The sequence below is a fragment of the Carcharhinus amblyrhynchos genome, chromosome 10, assembly GCF_965287045.1.
Source record: "Carcharhinus amblyrhynchos chromosome 10, sCarAmb.v2.hapA, whole genome shotgun sequence".
Taxonomy (NCBI): Eukaryota; Metazoa; Chordata; class Chondrichthyes; order Carcharhiniformes; family Carcharhinidae; genus Carcharhinus; species Carcharhinus amblyrhynchos.
Genome location: NC_137333.1, coordinates 22,018,836 through 22,034,404, shown reverse-complemented (window position 1 = coordinate 22,034,404; position 15,569 = coordinate 22,018,836).

Here is a 15,569-nt window from a genome sequence, read left to right as displayed (position 1 = left end):
AAAGTTAAACTAATTCATTCAGGGGGTTCAGCCTGTTGGGTGAGGTGATGGGACTACAGGTAGGAGAGGGGTGTGCGGGATTGAGACTGCCAGTGGGGGGGAAATCAGGAGATCAGGGCTGGGGAGGTGGGAGACAACAAGGGCTGGGGCGGGGAGGATGTCCAAGCTGGCCCAGGTATGTTCGGGGGCCAGCGAACTGGCCGTAGAGGGGTGGGAGGGCTGGTGATGCAGAGGTCGCGGGGCTGGCTATCAAACAAGCTGCAATGTGGGGCTGCTGGCCTCCCGATTGGTGTTGACAGATCGGCGCATGCACAATGGCCCACTCAGCACTTTATTGCCGGCTTTTCCAGCGGGAATAGGCCCCGTCCACTGATTTCTCAATGGGATTCACACTTGTGCACTCTGCTGAAACTCCTGCTGAAAAACCAGTGTGACTTACTCCAGTTTTTATGTGAATTTGACAGTTAGAATTCTTTTGGGAGAAGCAGCCCTAAAACCTTTCTACTGAATCGAGATGAGTTGGGGTAAATTCTGCTTTAGAAATTTATCCACAATACCAGCAAAACTAATTGAGTTCTATTTGTTTTAGCCTGTCCTTGTTGTTGTACAGGGTGTAACATCTGTTTTCTCCTAGAACTTTGGTGCAATTCCTCTTTCTAATTCTCTCCACTCCCCAACCCTCATCCTTCAGATGCATATCATCTGGTCCTCATAATCTTTTCTACTTTCAGTTTCTTTCAATATCAAATCCAGCAATGGCTGTTCCATATTCTGTTCAGGTGTTCCTATAAACCTACTGCACTTCGCTTTGTAAATTGATACTGAAATACAGTACTTATTAAAGGGTTCTGTCATTCCTCACTGTCAGATGGAAAATAGTCCTTTAAGTGCTTCCACTTTTTCTTTGACTAACCTTTCACTTTTGATGTACTCAACAGAATCTCTACTATTTCCTGTGATGTTTCCTTCCTTGCTGCTTTCTAACTTTTGTTTTGCTTACCATCTATGTTCCTTATATATATATTCTTTTACATATTCTGTAGTTGCAATCACTTTACTAATTACATTTTCGGTGGGAGGTATTTTATTTTCCAATGTCTCAATTCTCCACATTTATGTCAGGAATTTGCCTCAATCCCTTCGATCCAAATGGACAAATACAATAATGTTTTTTTTTCCACACCATTGTTATATTTTGTGCAGTGGCAACAGTTATAATTCAGCCTTTTGTATCTAAAATAAAAAGTAACTTTCATTGCAGTGGTGAGGGATTTTAGGTTTGGACTTTTCTCTTCTAAAGTGTCAGTACAGTTGGGATTTTGTGGGTTGCTTCACCACCTCAGGAAAAAAGTGTCTCAAATGGCCAGACCTTTGTTTTGGGAAGGGGCCAATCCACCTAACCTGCACATACTTGGACTATGAGCGGATGGGGATGGGCAGTGGCCTTTGGATCAGGACACAGATAACAGAAGGTTGCTGAGTGCTGAGGCAGGTTGGTTAAAAACTCACCTCAAAGAACAAAGCATAAAGAATAACACAGCACAGGAAACAGGCCCTTCGGCCCAACAAGCCCACGCCGCCATCTTAACAAAGCATTTTTCCTACACCTCCCTTGACCCATGTCTATGCTTATGGTACCCCCATTGGAAACCAGATTCAGGGGAGAATAATTTAGGGACAATTTGTTACACCAATCAGCCTAAGAGCACATCTTTGAGGTGTGGGAGGAAACCGGAGCACCCGGAGGAAACCCACGCAACCACAGGGAGAATACGCAAACCCCCACAGACACTGGCTCAAATCCATGTATCTGCACAGCTAGCAGTGATAGTCACTGAGCTGTTGTGGTGCCCATCTGCTGGTCCAGTTTTAAGCATACACAACGATGCGAAGTACTAGGCCACTCTCGAAACATCCAAGAGCAGCCCACGCACGACCCATCGTGTGCATGCCCCTCGTTAGACAACAAGGTGGACCGACGCACCTGCGGAGTAAAAGAGACAAAACATCAACACATGTAGCATTAGATTTCCAGGAACGTCCCGAGGCTCTGACCCTTATTTAAAACCGTCTCCTATAACCCTCCATCCCTGTTTCGCTCATGTGCCTATCTAAGCAAACCTTAAACAAGTCCAGCGTACCTGCCTCCACCACCTTACTTAGTAGTGCATTCCATACCCCCACGACCCTCTGTGTGAAAAACCTCCCTCTAGCATCCAAATTATACCTCGCCCCTCCCCCCCTCACCCTAAGCTCGTGACCCCTCGTGATATTTGTCCTCAGCTCTCTGGGATTTGGTACTCATTACACCCCCTCACTTCCCCCTTCAACTCCAGCCCATTTCAGCCCAGGCTCCATCACTCAGTCCCATATAGCCCCTATACCAACTTCATGCAAATTCATGACAACCCATACACTACTTCTTCTGACCCCTGTTTCAGAGAAAATGGAGTCCATTGGAACTCAGGGAGAGACTTCTGTAATGCCAGTACCCTTTTGATGAGTCATGGAGTCACAACAGTTCCCCAAAAACCTATGTCTTAGTGTCGGACAATGGACCATGCTTTTGACCCACAACTGTTTCATAACTGTCCATTTCAACAGCTGGTAACAGCACAGTGAGAGAGTTAAAATTATTACTATGGCTGAGGAGAACAACTTTATTCTGGCACAGTTACATGAATTTCTCTGACATTGGAGCTAAGTATAGTTTTCATAACAGAAAGTAGTGCAAGACATGAGAAACTGAGACTAACGTTTAGGTTGGATTTTACAGAATGAAGTGTCAACTTAAGAGTCAGTGGATGGGATTTTATGGCCTCGCTAGACCCAAAGGCGAATAATCTGACCCAAGGTCAATGGGCCTTCCCAGTGTCTGCCCCTTGCCCGGTCCGATTCCCGTGGTGGGCAGGGCAGTGTGGTAGAATTCTAGTGAGTGTAATGCATAACTATAGCAGGACAACTTTGGTTTTGCCAAAAGTGAAATTGGGAATACTTTTTCAGTAGTTCAAAGTATAAGTTGCTAACAAAAGTTCATTAGTGTTTAGCTATTAGATTATTTTTTAATCACTTGTTGCATTAAAAGTGGGCAACACGGTGATACAGTGGTTCGCATTGCTGCTTCACAGTGCCAGGCACCCGTGTTCAGCTCCTGTCTTGGGTTGCTGTCCGTGAAGAATTTGCATATTCTCCCTGTGTCTGCATGGATTTCCTTTGGGTGCTCTGGTTTCCTCCCATAGTCCGAGTATGTGCAGGTTAGGTGGATTGGCTATGCTAAATTGCCCCTTAGTGTCAGGATGATGAGCTAAGGTAAATGCATGGGGTTATGGGGATGGGGCCTGGGTGGGATTGTGGTTGGTGCAGACTTGATGAGTCAAATGGCCTCCTTCTGTACTGAAGGAATTCTATGATAAGTTTTGGAACATGGAAACTTCTTTCAACAACTAGAAATTCAAATCTCTCTTTTAAAGTTTCCAGTCTACACAGGGATCATAAGCTATTTCTGTATAGTGTGCTGTCATGGTGTATACCTTAAATTATATCCCCAGAAGAAGGATATTTAGAAATAAATTAATTATTTTAGGACAAAGAAATAATTTCCATGTTTTCTTCCAAAATGATATAATGGAGAAAAAAACAATTAAATAATAACACACATTTATTGTTATTAAGCATTAGAGTGCTGTATTCTACAATTTTTTGGGGGGGAAGGGGAGTTAACCTAAAATATTGTGTGGGTGATCTTTCTGCTTCCATTCTACTTGAGCTGGAGAGAAGGACAAATCAACAAAATGTTCCAAAGAGCAATTTGGTATTTTAAATGTGATTTGTTTTTAAAGACCTGTGAGCTTTTCAACTTTAAGTGGATTGGTCAGGTTTCCAGGCCTTGGGAAATCTGACAACTACAGCCAATCAAGTGAGTACCTCCTGTGTCCAACGTACCTGGTTGAGGAATCCATGGGACCAGGCACCCTTCCACTTCAAAAACGTCCCCACAAGGCCTCCTATCCCGTTCAAAACACTGCTTCTCTCAGGCCACTGGAATTTCCCGTCCTTTCTGAGGTCAACATCACCATACATTTCCCTCATCACACACACACACACACACACACACACACACACACACACACACACACACACACACACACACACACACACACACACACACACCCCAAGCCAGTGTCCTCTTGGCTTATCTCAATATCAGAATGAATATAAATCCGGACCATAAAAGTTACAGAGCCTGATTGGTGTGCCATGATGCTAGGATTCCTACTTTGGTAGGAATAACAGATGTGTTGAGTATAAGGCTAACGGGAGGACTTTGAATAGTGTGGATGAACAGAGGGATCTAGGTGTATGTGTACATAGATCCCTGAAAGTTGGGAATCAAGTAGATAAGGTTGTTAAGAAGGCATACAGTGTCTTGGCGTTTATTGGTAGGGGGATTGAATTTAGGAGTCGCAGCGTCATGTTGCAACTGTACACAACTCTGGTGCGGCCGCACTTGGAGTACTGTGTGCAGTTCTGGTCCCCACATTACAGGAAGGATGTGGAGGCTTTGGAGAGGGTGCAGAGGAGGTTTACCAGGATGTTGCCTGGTATGGAGGGGAGGTCCTATGAGGACAGACAGAGGGATTTGGGGTTGTTTTCGCTGGAAAGAAGGCGGCTAAGAGGGGATCTTATTGAAACATATAAGATGATTAGAGGTTTAGATAGGGTGGATAGTGATAGCCTTTTTCCTCGGATGGAGAAAGCTAGCACGAGGGGACGTGGCTTTAAATTAAGGGGGGGTAGTTATAGGACGGATGTCAGGGGTAGGTTCTTTACCCAGAGGGTGGTGAGGGATTGGAATGCCCTGCCTGTTGCAGTTGTAAATGCGCCTAGTTTGGGGGCGTTTAAGAGATCCGTGGATAGGGATTGGTTTAGATTAGTGGGTCATTGTTTTTTAACTGGTCGGCGCAACATCGTGGGCCGAAGGGCCTGTTCTGCGCTGTAATGTTCTATGTTCTATGTTCTATGATATTGAATCCTTGCCTAATTTAATCCTCCCTTCAATAGGAATCCTGCCAGCACAGATCTTCCTCCATATATAATTCCTCAGCTTTCACAAGCAGGCACCTTTTTGAAGGAGTTAATCAACTTGGCATCTTTTTGAAGGAGTTAATCAACAAACATGAACTATTAGTAATGGAATCAATGCCACGTTTCTTCCAATGCAAGAACAAAACTATTTCTTAATCTCGAGTCTTCCTTTAGCTTTGCCAGTATTATTGGTGTCCCAAAATCCTATGCTGAAATAAACGATATCAGCTACATATTGTTATTACAGCATGCAATAAAGAGAAGCAAAATATAGTAAAAATAATATATTCTATCATTTAAAACCACCAAGTAGTACCTCCCTGTGCAAAGAACCGTCCTTGCTCCAATTTTCTACAATCTGTGCTGTTATTATATGCTTAACTTTCTCACAACGTTTTTGCAATAATTCTCTTTGCAGTGGCCATCCGGAGAATGTGAGGCTATTAGCCTTTAGTCCCTGGAGATACTGTCAGCTGTTCTCTAATACTGCATCTAATGACTACCTCTCTGGTAATGGGAATCTGCTTCCCTGTGAAGACAAATGGAAGTCAACATTTTGTCTCTTTTACTGGCACACTCAATTGAGTAGATTGTTTGGTCTAGTTGCACATTGTCACAATAAAACCATTAGGCATCTTGGTGAATGTCAAAAGGACCTTGTGATGAAAGGTTAAAAAATAGCAGCAACAAGCAACTGCTACCAATCAGCTCTGTCAAGAACCTTTCATAACAGATTATCTGTCACTGTTTATGACTTTTAATCTTGATAAAGCCTACTGACAAGTAGTTTTTGTTTTGAGGAAGACAAATAAATGACAATGATCTTTTCATAGCTTTGTACTGCTCCCATGTAGGTTTATATTATCACATTTCTATTACAAACCTTCAGATGTTTCATTCCTTTAAACAATAGCTTTTCACCCTTATTTTATCCTGCAAACATTAGACACCCACTGCATTAATTACCCTTAATTACTGGTGACCATATGCTGTTCTTAACATAGTACTACATCACTGTCATGTTGTATACAATCTGCTTAACAGATGAATATGGGTCAGCACTTCCCTGCATTGCTGGCAGATGAGGAACATAAAAGGGACATAATATTTCCAGACTGTCTGCAATGTTTGTACCATAAAACACAATTCTGATTTCTTTTTCTTTGCAGACCAAAAATATTTTCCTTAGAGAAGGTGAGCTGTCCATCAATCACCTTTCCTTCAAAATAAGCATATAATTCATCACTATCCTTTTAGTACAATTGCCTACAAGGTTTAAAAACTACCTAAATCATGTTAAATGAGTCTATCCATTGTATAATACATCCCCTTTTTCTGCATATAGTTGCAATGTAAGTCGACCCCTATTTGTAACCACGACAAGCTATACTTGCATTAGGAATCAGCTTTAGTTTTTCAAAGAGTCATAGAATTTTTACAGTGCAGAAGGAGGCCATTTGGCTCATTGAGTCTGCAGTGACAACAATCCCATTCCAGCCCTATCTACGTAACCCCATGTATTTCCCTTGCTAATCCCCCTACTCCTAAAGGGGAATCTATTATGGCCAATCAACCTAACCTGCGCATCTTTGGAGTTTGGGAGGAAACCATAACACCTGGAGGAACCCACGTAGACATGGGGAGAAAGTGCAAACTCCACACATATAGCAACTCGAGGCCTGAATTGAACCTGGTCCCCTGGTGCTGAGAGGCAGCAATACCACCATGCCCGCCCCATCTCACAAATGCAAGTTTTATTTACTGGTACCTTATAATTAGGCATAAGGGATTAAGCAGATGATGCAGGCTATGTTGTGAAGATGTGCCGGAGTTAAGGCACACCCATTCTTTGCTTTGAATGCTGATGACATTTCAAAATGACAACAATCCACACCCATGTCAATGGTTCATGCTCAGTTTATAAGTCACTCCCCATTTATGGAGGGATTTTGCAAAGTTTGAAATGTATGTCAACATTCAGAATAACAATAAAAGAATAAAATAAAACTAATCAGGCCTTAATATTCTGTAATTTAGTCCAAAGAAACTATAAACTGGATGTCAGAATGAATGAAATAACGGGATGTATATGTTGTGATTGACAAGCTGGAATATTTTCAAGTAAAATGCGCTGTAGGAATGTTGAATATTTTACATCCTGTGTTATGAAATGGCACAATCTGATCTTGTATGCAGCATGTTCTCACTCTTAGCGGTAACATCACCCTGAGAAGAGTCCATTGTCCTTTTTAATCAGGCAGGAAGGGTTATTTAAGGAGCATTCATCTTTAGTCATTCTTACACACCTCCTATTAGTTAGTTAGAGTGGGAGGTCTGTATCTTCAGCACTCCTGATATAGAACTCCCAATGATGCAATTGCTGGACCTGCACGTTGATGTATCCTCTTCCTATAAATTTTCATCCATTAATTAATTGCTAGGAAACACAAAAAAAAATGTGGTGGGAGAGATTCGTGTGACCAATTACTTATCTTTGTGATAGAAAAAATAGAGCAAGACTTATTTTTCAATGTGGTCACCTCAGATCCTTCAGTAGCTATGGGCTCAGAAATTACGCTATGCGTTTCTAGTGTTTGAATACTTAACATGTTCACCTGAAGTTCCCCTTTCTGCTACATGAATGGATTCATTGATACTCTTAATTAAAATTTCATTGAAATAGCAGAGCAAAATTTCAAACATAAGTTTTAGTGTTCCTAAATTAATAACCCAAAGTAGCTTTTCAATGCAAAAAATGTCTGTCTTCCATTGAATGTCTTTTGCTTGCTCGAGTGTCACTTTTGGTTCAGTGGTAATAATTTTACTTCTACGTGAGAAGGGCATGAGTTCAAGGCCAATTGCAAGACTTGAGTACATAATCTAGGCTGACATTTCATTGCAGTACTGTGGGACTGATGCACTGCTGGAGGTGTTTAATTTGAGATGAGCTGTTATACTAAGACCTGTTCGTTTTTTGAGGTTGACATAAAAGGAACCTCATGTGATTTAAAAGAGAGCAGAAGAATTTTCTCACACCTTATGTTCACTCTAAATCAACAGCTCCAAAAATGTCGATTAACTAATTATTCACCCAGTTGTTGTTTGAAGAATGTTGCTACCTCCAAGTTTTTCCTGGTGCATTTTCCTACCAAAGTAGTAGTGATTACAACAGAGCACTAATAAATACATTGGTTCTAAATGCCTTGGGATGTCCCGTGGATGCCAAAGGACATATATAAATGCAACAAAAATAAAAATGCTGAAGAATCTCAGCAAGTCTGACAATATCTGTGGAGGGAGAATAGAGCTAATATTTTGAGTTTGGTGAAGAGTCATCCAGACTCAAAACGTTGGTTCTATTCTCTCCCCTTGGATGCTGTCAGACCTGCTGAGATTTTCCAGCACTTTCTGTTTTTATTTCAGATTCTAGCTTCTGCAATATTCTGCTTTTATCTATATAAAGCTACAATCACCCAGGTATGCACATACCTTCAGCTGTTAGTCATTCAGTTGTATAGGCAGTAGATATTGAATCATAGTTGTTTTGTTCTCTGACAGCCCTTTTCACTATCTTACTCTCACACTTGTAACATATACATTGCAATAGTTTATACCACCAGATAAATGTCACAAAATGGAGAATCTTACGGCCTTAGCCTGGTTTAAAATGAGTGACACTGGAATAGAAGCTTAGGTTACTTCTTCTTAGGAAGCACAGTGTTAAAAGACAATAAATTGTCTTCACATGGCCTAACTTGCACGATTAGGTAGCTTGTTTTGAGAAAATATACGCCTTTTCTTTGATATAGTCCTTTCCATTGATCGGTCTTGGTATCTACAATCATTCTCAAGCCTTCAGTTCCGTTCCTTTGGACTGGCACTGTTCAGTAATGATTTTCTGCACTCACTTTCTGCTTCTTAGTCACAATTTATTTTTGATTATTGATCTTTGTCACTTGGCCATATTTTTCACTTCTGCATTGTAATCAACATTACCTAACACACCTACCATCTTTCATAGAATAAAATTCCCTTACTGCATAGGAGACCATTCAACCCATTATTTCTAATGTTCTTGGAACGCATTATCCATTTTGTCTTTTGTCTTGGTCCTATCTTTCAACAATATGCCTATCTCTCCTTCATAAAATTCAGATGAGCTTGATTCCAACCAAACTGTTGGAGAACAGCTTCCAGATCATAAGATCTCAGTTTGATAAGAGACTGATCTTCGTCACTACCTTGTTTTTTCATACAATTACCTCATATTTTTGGCCTTTGGTTAGTGAACCAGTCACCAGAGGAAATAATTGGTCCTCAGCTACTCTATAAAAACTCTTCATAACTTTGAACATCTTTATTAAATCTCCCTTTAATGTTCTCTCTTCTGGAGTGGAACAAATTCAGGTTCAGCAGCCAAATCACAAGGAAGACACGCTTACAATGTAAGTGGAATTCTGCTTTGGCAGAACCGCACTACATTTTTCAGTTATTCCACAGTCTGCTTCTTGCCCCATTACAGGATATTACATTTGCCCCATTACATTTCCTGATAGGAAACATCATTTTCATTAGGGAGGAGTTTCCTTCTCCTCAGTTAAACCCATAGGCAATTCAAAAGCAGCCAAGTGTTCTCAGATTCTCTTTTGTGTAAATGTTGCGGTTAGAAATGATGGGGGGTGGGCAGGGGCAGGATATTTCAGATGCATTCACCATGACGGGAAATATAAACACTATGTGTTATGCAAAAAACAGTAAGCTGTCAATAAACGTCTTGATAGATTGCACTACGAAATTGAATGAAAACTAAGTTTTTCAAAGGAAAGTAAAGGACTTCAAAGGATTTCCAAGCCTTTGTGCTTCTTCAGAAGACTCTGAGACAAGGAATTGAATGTATTGTTTAAAAAATGAGGCTGGGGGAGCAGCTGTGGAGAAGGGAACTCCCCCAGTGAAAGTGACTTCTTCTTTCATTTAGAGGATTTGAAAGGGGAATTACCGCATCCACAGCTTTTGATAGAGTAGAGTGATCTGGATGCCTGCCACGTGTCCAGGACACAGGCAGATTAAAGTGATCAGGCCACTTTAATTTTTTCACAGTCCATTGACCAGAATGAAGACTTTGATGGAAAGATGTGTGAAATCGCCATGCAAGAACAATGTTCAGATTTCCCAGGGCTAATCACAAGATAGTGCTGAGGTCAACCTCTTGCCCTCAGCCCAAGTCAACACCAAAACCAGGACCCCTGGAAGACTCTCCTGAAGCCTGACAGGATCACATGGGGGGCACTGCACTTGCCTCCTTGATCCACCTCTTGTAGTCCAGTGCATCAAAAGTCCACACTTATCATGACCAGCACCAAAACCCGCCCGCTGCAGTTCCCCCTGGAGAGGTGGGTGAATGGCAGGAGGGTATTGAATTGGGCTTCAAGCTCACTAATAACATTTAACATTAAACATGTTGTTTGTAATATAAACGAATGATTCGGAGAAAAACGTACGTGGTCTGATTAGTAAATTTTCAGATGATACAAAAATTGGGAGAGTAGTGGATAGTGAGGAGGATTGTCAGAGGATACAACAGGATATAAATCAGCTGGAGATCTGGGCTGAAAGATGGCAGATGGAACTTAACCCAAACAAATGTGAGGTGATGTGATTTGGAAGGTCTACTGCAGAAGGAAAGTATACAGTAAATCGTAGAGCTTTTAGAAATATTAGCATACAAAGGGATCTAGGTGTGCACATCCACAATGCCCTTAAGGTGGCAATTCAGATGGACAGAGTGGTCAAGAAGGCATATGATAGGCTAGCCTTCATTGGTCGGGGCATTGAGTATAGGAATTGGACATGTTGCAGACTTTGGTTAGGCCACATTTGGAGTATTTTGTACTATTCTGGTCGTTACGCTACGGAAGGATGTTGATGCATTGGAGAGGTTGCAGAAGAGCTTTACGAGGATGTTGCCTGATTTGGAGGATATGGACTGTGAAGAAAGGTTGAATAAACTTGGACTGTTTTCATTGGAGCATCGGAGGAAGAGGGGGTATCTGATGGAGGTTTAGAAGATTATGGCAGGCTTGGATTGAGTGAATAGTCAGAGTCTTGTTCCTAGGGTTGAAGGGTCAATAAGTTGGGAGCATTGGTTGAAAGTGAGAGGGGAGAAGTTTAAAAGAGATGTCAGGGGCAAGTTTTTCATATAGAGCGTGGTGAATGCCTGGAATGCGCTACCAGAGGAGATGGTGGAAACAGATTCTATAACAACATTCAAGAGGGGTCTGGACATATACATGAATAGAGAAAGACAGAAGTATTCTTCTGTTGTGCAGCACCTTTTATCCCTCCTTGATTTCATTGTCCTTTTGGGTGGTCTTCTGATCCTTGTCAACCAATTGATCAGGGCATAATCACCCTGATCAATAAGAGTCCAATCACGCCGATCGCTGGGTGTGTACCCAATGGCCATGCCTCGAGGTGCTGGAGGCACATAGGTCACACATCTCCCTCCCAAATAAGGGGTTAAAGCCCCCTTTTGTCTGGCAAACAAATATGATTGACCAGAGAGCTTCCATTGCCTTTGGAATGGCCTTTACGTCTGTATTCAGTCGTCTCAGCTTCAGTCTGTTTATCTCTATCCTTTTCTTTTGAGGCTACAGCGTGCCTGTTTCAGTGCTTGTCCAATTATCCCAGCGTGTTCTGTAAATCGCCATTTTAGATGACTCACTTGTCCACAAGTACATTGTGGGTGTGATTTTACAGTGTTGCTCATCTCAAAATCATAGAATTCCGCCCAAGGTCAACAGACCTTCCTGCTGTCCATCCCTTGCCCACTCCAATTCCTGTGGTGGGTGGGATGGTAAAATTACAGACCATGCTTATTTTTTCCCTCAAGAAGCTTTGCATGTAACTAACACATTTTGACTTTCGGTTGAAACTTTGCAATGTTAACTTTCCTTGAACATTTGCATTTCTTGGTAGAAAGGTCAATGGATGTCCTCTGATGCTCATTAAATAACTGCACCCTGGTGCAAATGACAAGCTCAACAAGCTCAATTACAAGTGCATTTTCACTGGTCCAAATGCTGACCCAGATTTATTTCCCAATTTAGCTGATATTCATGAAATTTTGATTTCTGGAGTTTGAAAGTATATTCTTTATGCTTTGTTTTTTGAACTTTGTTCATCAAGTCCTGCACACCACTTAGCCAAACTGCTGCCTACTTCACAGCATACAAAATATTTTCAACATTGTCCTTCCCTTTGTATGGTTAGAAGGACTAAATAACTATAAGGAAACTTCCCAATGGAGGTACCACAATTGTATATAAGAATCAAAGAGATTGTGCATCTATGACAGATGACAGCATCCACCTACTGTTGCCCCCACTGATGGCATTGTGTTCTCACTTCCTTTCTGCTGGTCTTTACATTCCAACATCAGCAACCAATCTCCACGAGAAATTTGCAGCTAATTGTTTATTTCATTATTAGATTATGATTCATTTGCCTTCTACTGAAAAAAACAATGATCCATTCTGTGCACTCTCCATATTCAGACTGAATTTTATGCACCTGCCAAGGAAAGACTGCTTTTAGCTTGCAGAGGTGGACAGTAGCCCGATGCATATGTGCCACACTGTTGCCAAATTGTCTGGAATCGCGTGCTCCGCTATCATTGCCAGCAAGAACGGGGAATTTGGTGCTCAGCCAAATGTCCATTCACAGCAGCAGGACTGGAAAATTTCAGTTGCAGGTGATGTTGGGGAATTCCAACCTGTGTGTAAAGTTTTCATCTACATGTTGTAACATCAAGGTGGCCTGCTGTAGTTATATTCACATGCCGCATTTTGTTCATTCTCCACATCACTTAATCAAGTAATGCAAGTCAGTCATGATAGTGAGCAATGTGATCACATTGTGGTGGCACAATGGTTAGCACTGCTGCCTCACAGTTCCAGGGGCCCGGCTTCAATTCCGGCCTTGGTCACTGTCTGTGTGGACTTTGCACATTCTCCCCATGTCTGCATGGGATTCGTCTGGATGCTCGGGTTTCCTCCCTCACTCCAAAAATGTACAGGCTAAGTTAATTGTCCATGTTAAATTGCCTCTTAGTATCAGGGGATTAGTAGGGTAAATAGATGTGGTTTTGCCTGGGTGGAATTGTTGTTGGTGCAGATTTGGTGGGCTGAATGGCCTCTTTCTGCACAGAAAGGATTCTATGCTTTGGTATCAAAATCTCCTGTCTGCTATTTTAACAGAAATTTTAACCTCTCCAGATGTAACATTAAATCAATACTATAAACAATTGTCACCTCTTCATTATTTTCAGGCTACGTTTTCCATCTTAGAAAAATTTAGAAAAACAATGGCAATGTGTCATGTTATTTTGTGGTAAAAGTATTTATGTGATAACCTCCTGGCTTCTGACATTGATGATTTAGATTCAATATGTATTCAATTCCCATGCTACAATTACTGATCTAAATACATACTTATATTCTAACTATTCTGAAACAAGCATAAATACTAGGAGACACACAATGCAAAAGGCTGACTCTCCCTGAGGTCCCAAAGTTCTGGAATTTTCAAACCTGAAGAATAACCTTGAGAATAACAAAACATTGCGCACATCTGTCTAAATTGTTGAAAACATGGAAAATCCACTCCCTGGACTCTCAGTACCGTGCTGCAGGCCTTCACAGCCTGGCCTCTTACAGCGAGAGAACACAGACAAAAACCCACAATCAATCTGTCAAAAGAATCAGGTTATGCAACAGCGGGGAGTGAATACCCACTGCTCAATCAGGTAAGAATGATTTCAAATACATTACTTGCTGAAATTGAGCTCTGCACTGCTGTCTGTTTATGCAATGCCATTATAAACAAGCTTCTGAAGGAAATAAACTACTGTCAAATCCAAATAGCAAATTAAGCTGGCCAGTTTAATTTAAAATACTTTGAAGTTTGGTACACAGGCTGGATTTTGTCCCCCACCCCGCCTATTTGTTTCTCTCTGCACGGTGGCACAGTGGTTAGCACTGTTGCCTCACAGTGCCAGGGACCCGGGTTCGATTCCTGGTTTGGGGCACTGCCTGTGTGGAACTTGCACATTCTCCCCTAAATCTGGGTGGGTTTCCTTCGGGTACTCTAGTTTCCTTCCAAAGATGTGGGGGTTAGGTTGATTGGCTGTGCTAAATTAACCCTAATGTCAGGGGGGATTAGCAGGGTAAATATGTAGGATTATGGGGATAGGGCCTGGATGGGGTGGTAGTCGGTGCAAACTCAATGGGCCAAATGGCCTCCTTCTGCACTGTAGGCATTCTATATACAAGCGGATGGATAATTAGAGTTCACTGGAAAAACATGAGCTGCATTTCACAAGAGGATGGACTGTCCATAACGGACAAATGCCTAAAAAGCCATTTTTCAGAAACCAGACACTGCACCCTCCCCATCCCCCCCAGTTCCCTCTCCCCACCTCCCTCTAATGAACCCACTCCATCTCCCTCCCCAGGCCCTCCCCAATTCTTCCCCTCCCCATCTCCCTCTCTTCCCTTCTCCTCCCCACCTCCCTCTCACCCCTTCCCTCCCCATCTCCCTAGACCCTCCGATCCCTCCCTGCCCTAAAAGCCCAAGACATACCTGTCTCTGGCAACCATTAATGATCTCTGGGGGCCTCTTTGCAGTCCCCACAATGCCCATGACTGCCCACTGCCCACAGGGGCTGCTGGAAACTGGCCAATCAGATTGGCTGGCAATTCTTAAGAGTGGGATTTCCAATCCACTGAGGGGTAGAAATCTGACCCTCAGCCTATTTAGCCCACCCTTAGCACCCAATGCTGAAGGACAGGCTTTTTAGCCTGTTTTGGAAGTCCAACCCCTTGTGAAATGCAGCTCATGGTTTTCCAGTCAACCCTAATTTTCAAAAAGCTTCAGAACAAATTGAGATTTACTCCCTCTGAAACTCTTATTTCAATATTAGGCATATTTTATTGCTGATCACAATCTCCAGAATTGATGTCAATATACTCTGAAGAGTAACTGTTGAAAATCTTGTTGCTGTTGACTTTCTCGTATACATTATGATAGCCGCCAGACAGGCATTCAGTGTAAATATTAATGCTTATTATTGAAGTGTGAAAGTATTAAGGATTTTAAAGGGTTAAACATAGAAACATAGAAACCCTACGGCACAGAAAGAGGCCATTCGGTCCATTGACCACAATCTCACCCAGGCCCTACCCCCATATCCCTACATATTAACCCGCTAATCCCTCTAACCTGTGCATCTCAGGACACTAAGGGCAATTTTAGTACGGCCAATCAACCTAACCCGTACATCTTTGGACTGTGGAAGGAAACCGGAGCACCCGGAGGGAATCCACGCTGACAGGAGATTAAAGTGTACCTGACAAATCACTGAATATTTGGGGCTGAATTTTTGTGGAGCCAGGTTAACTTTGGAACTCTTTAAAAATGGGGGAGCA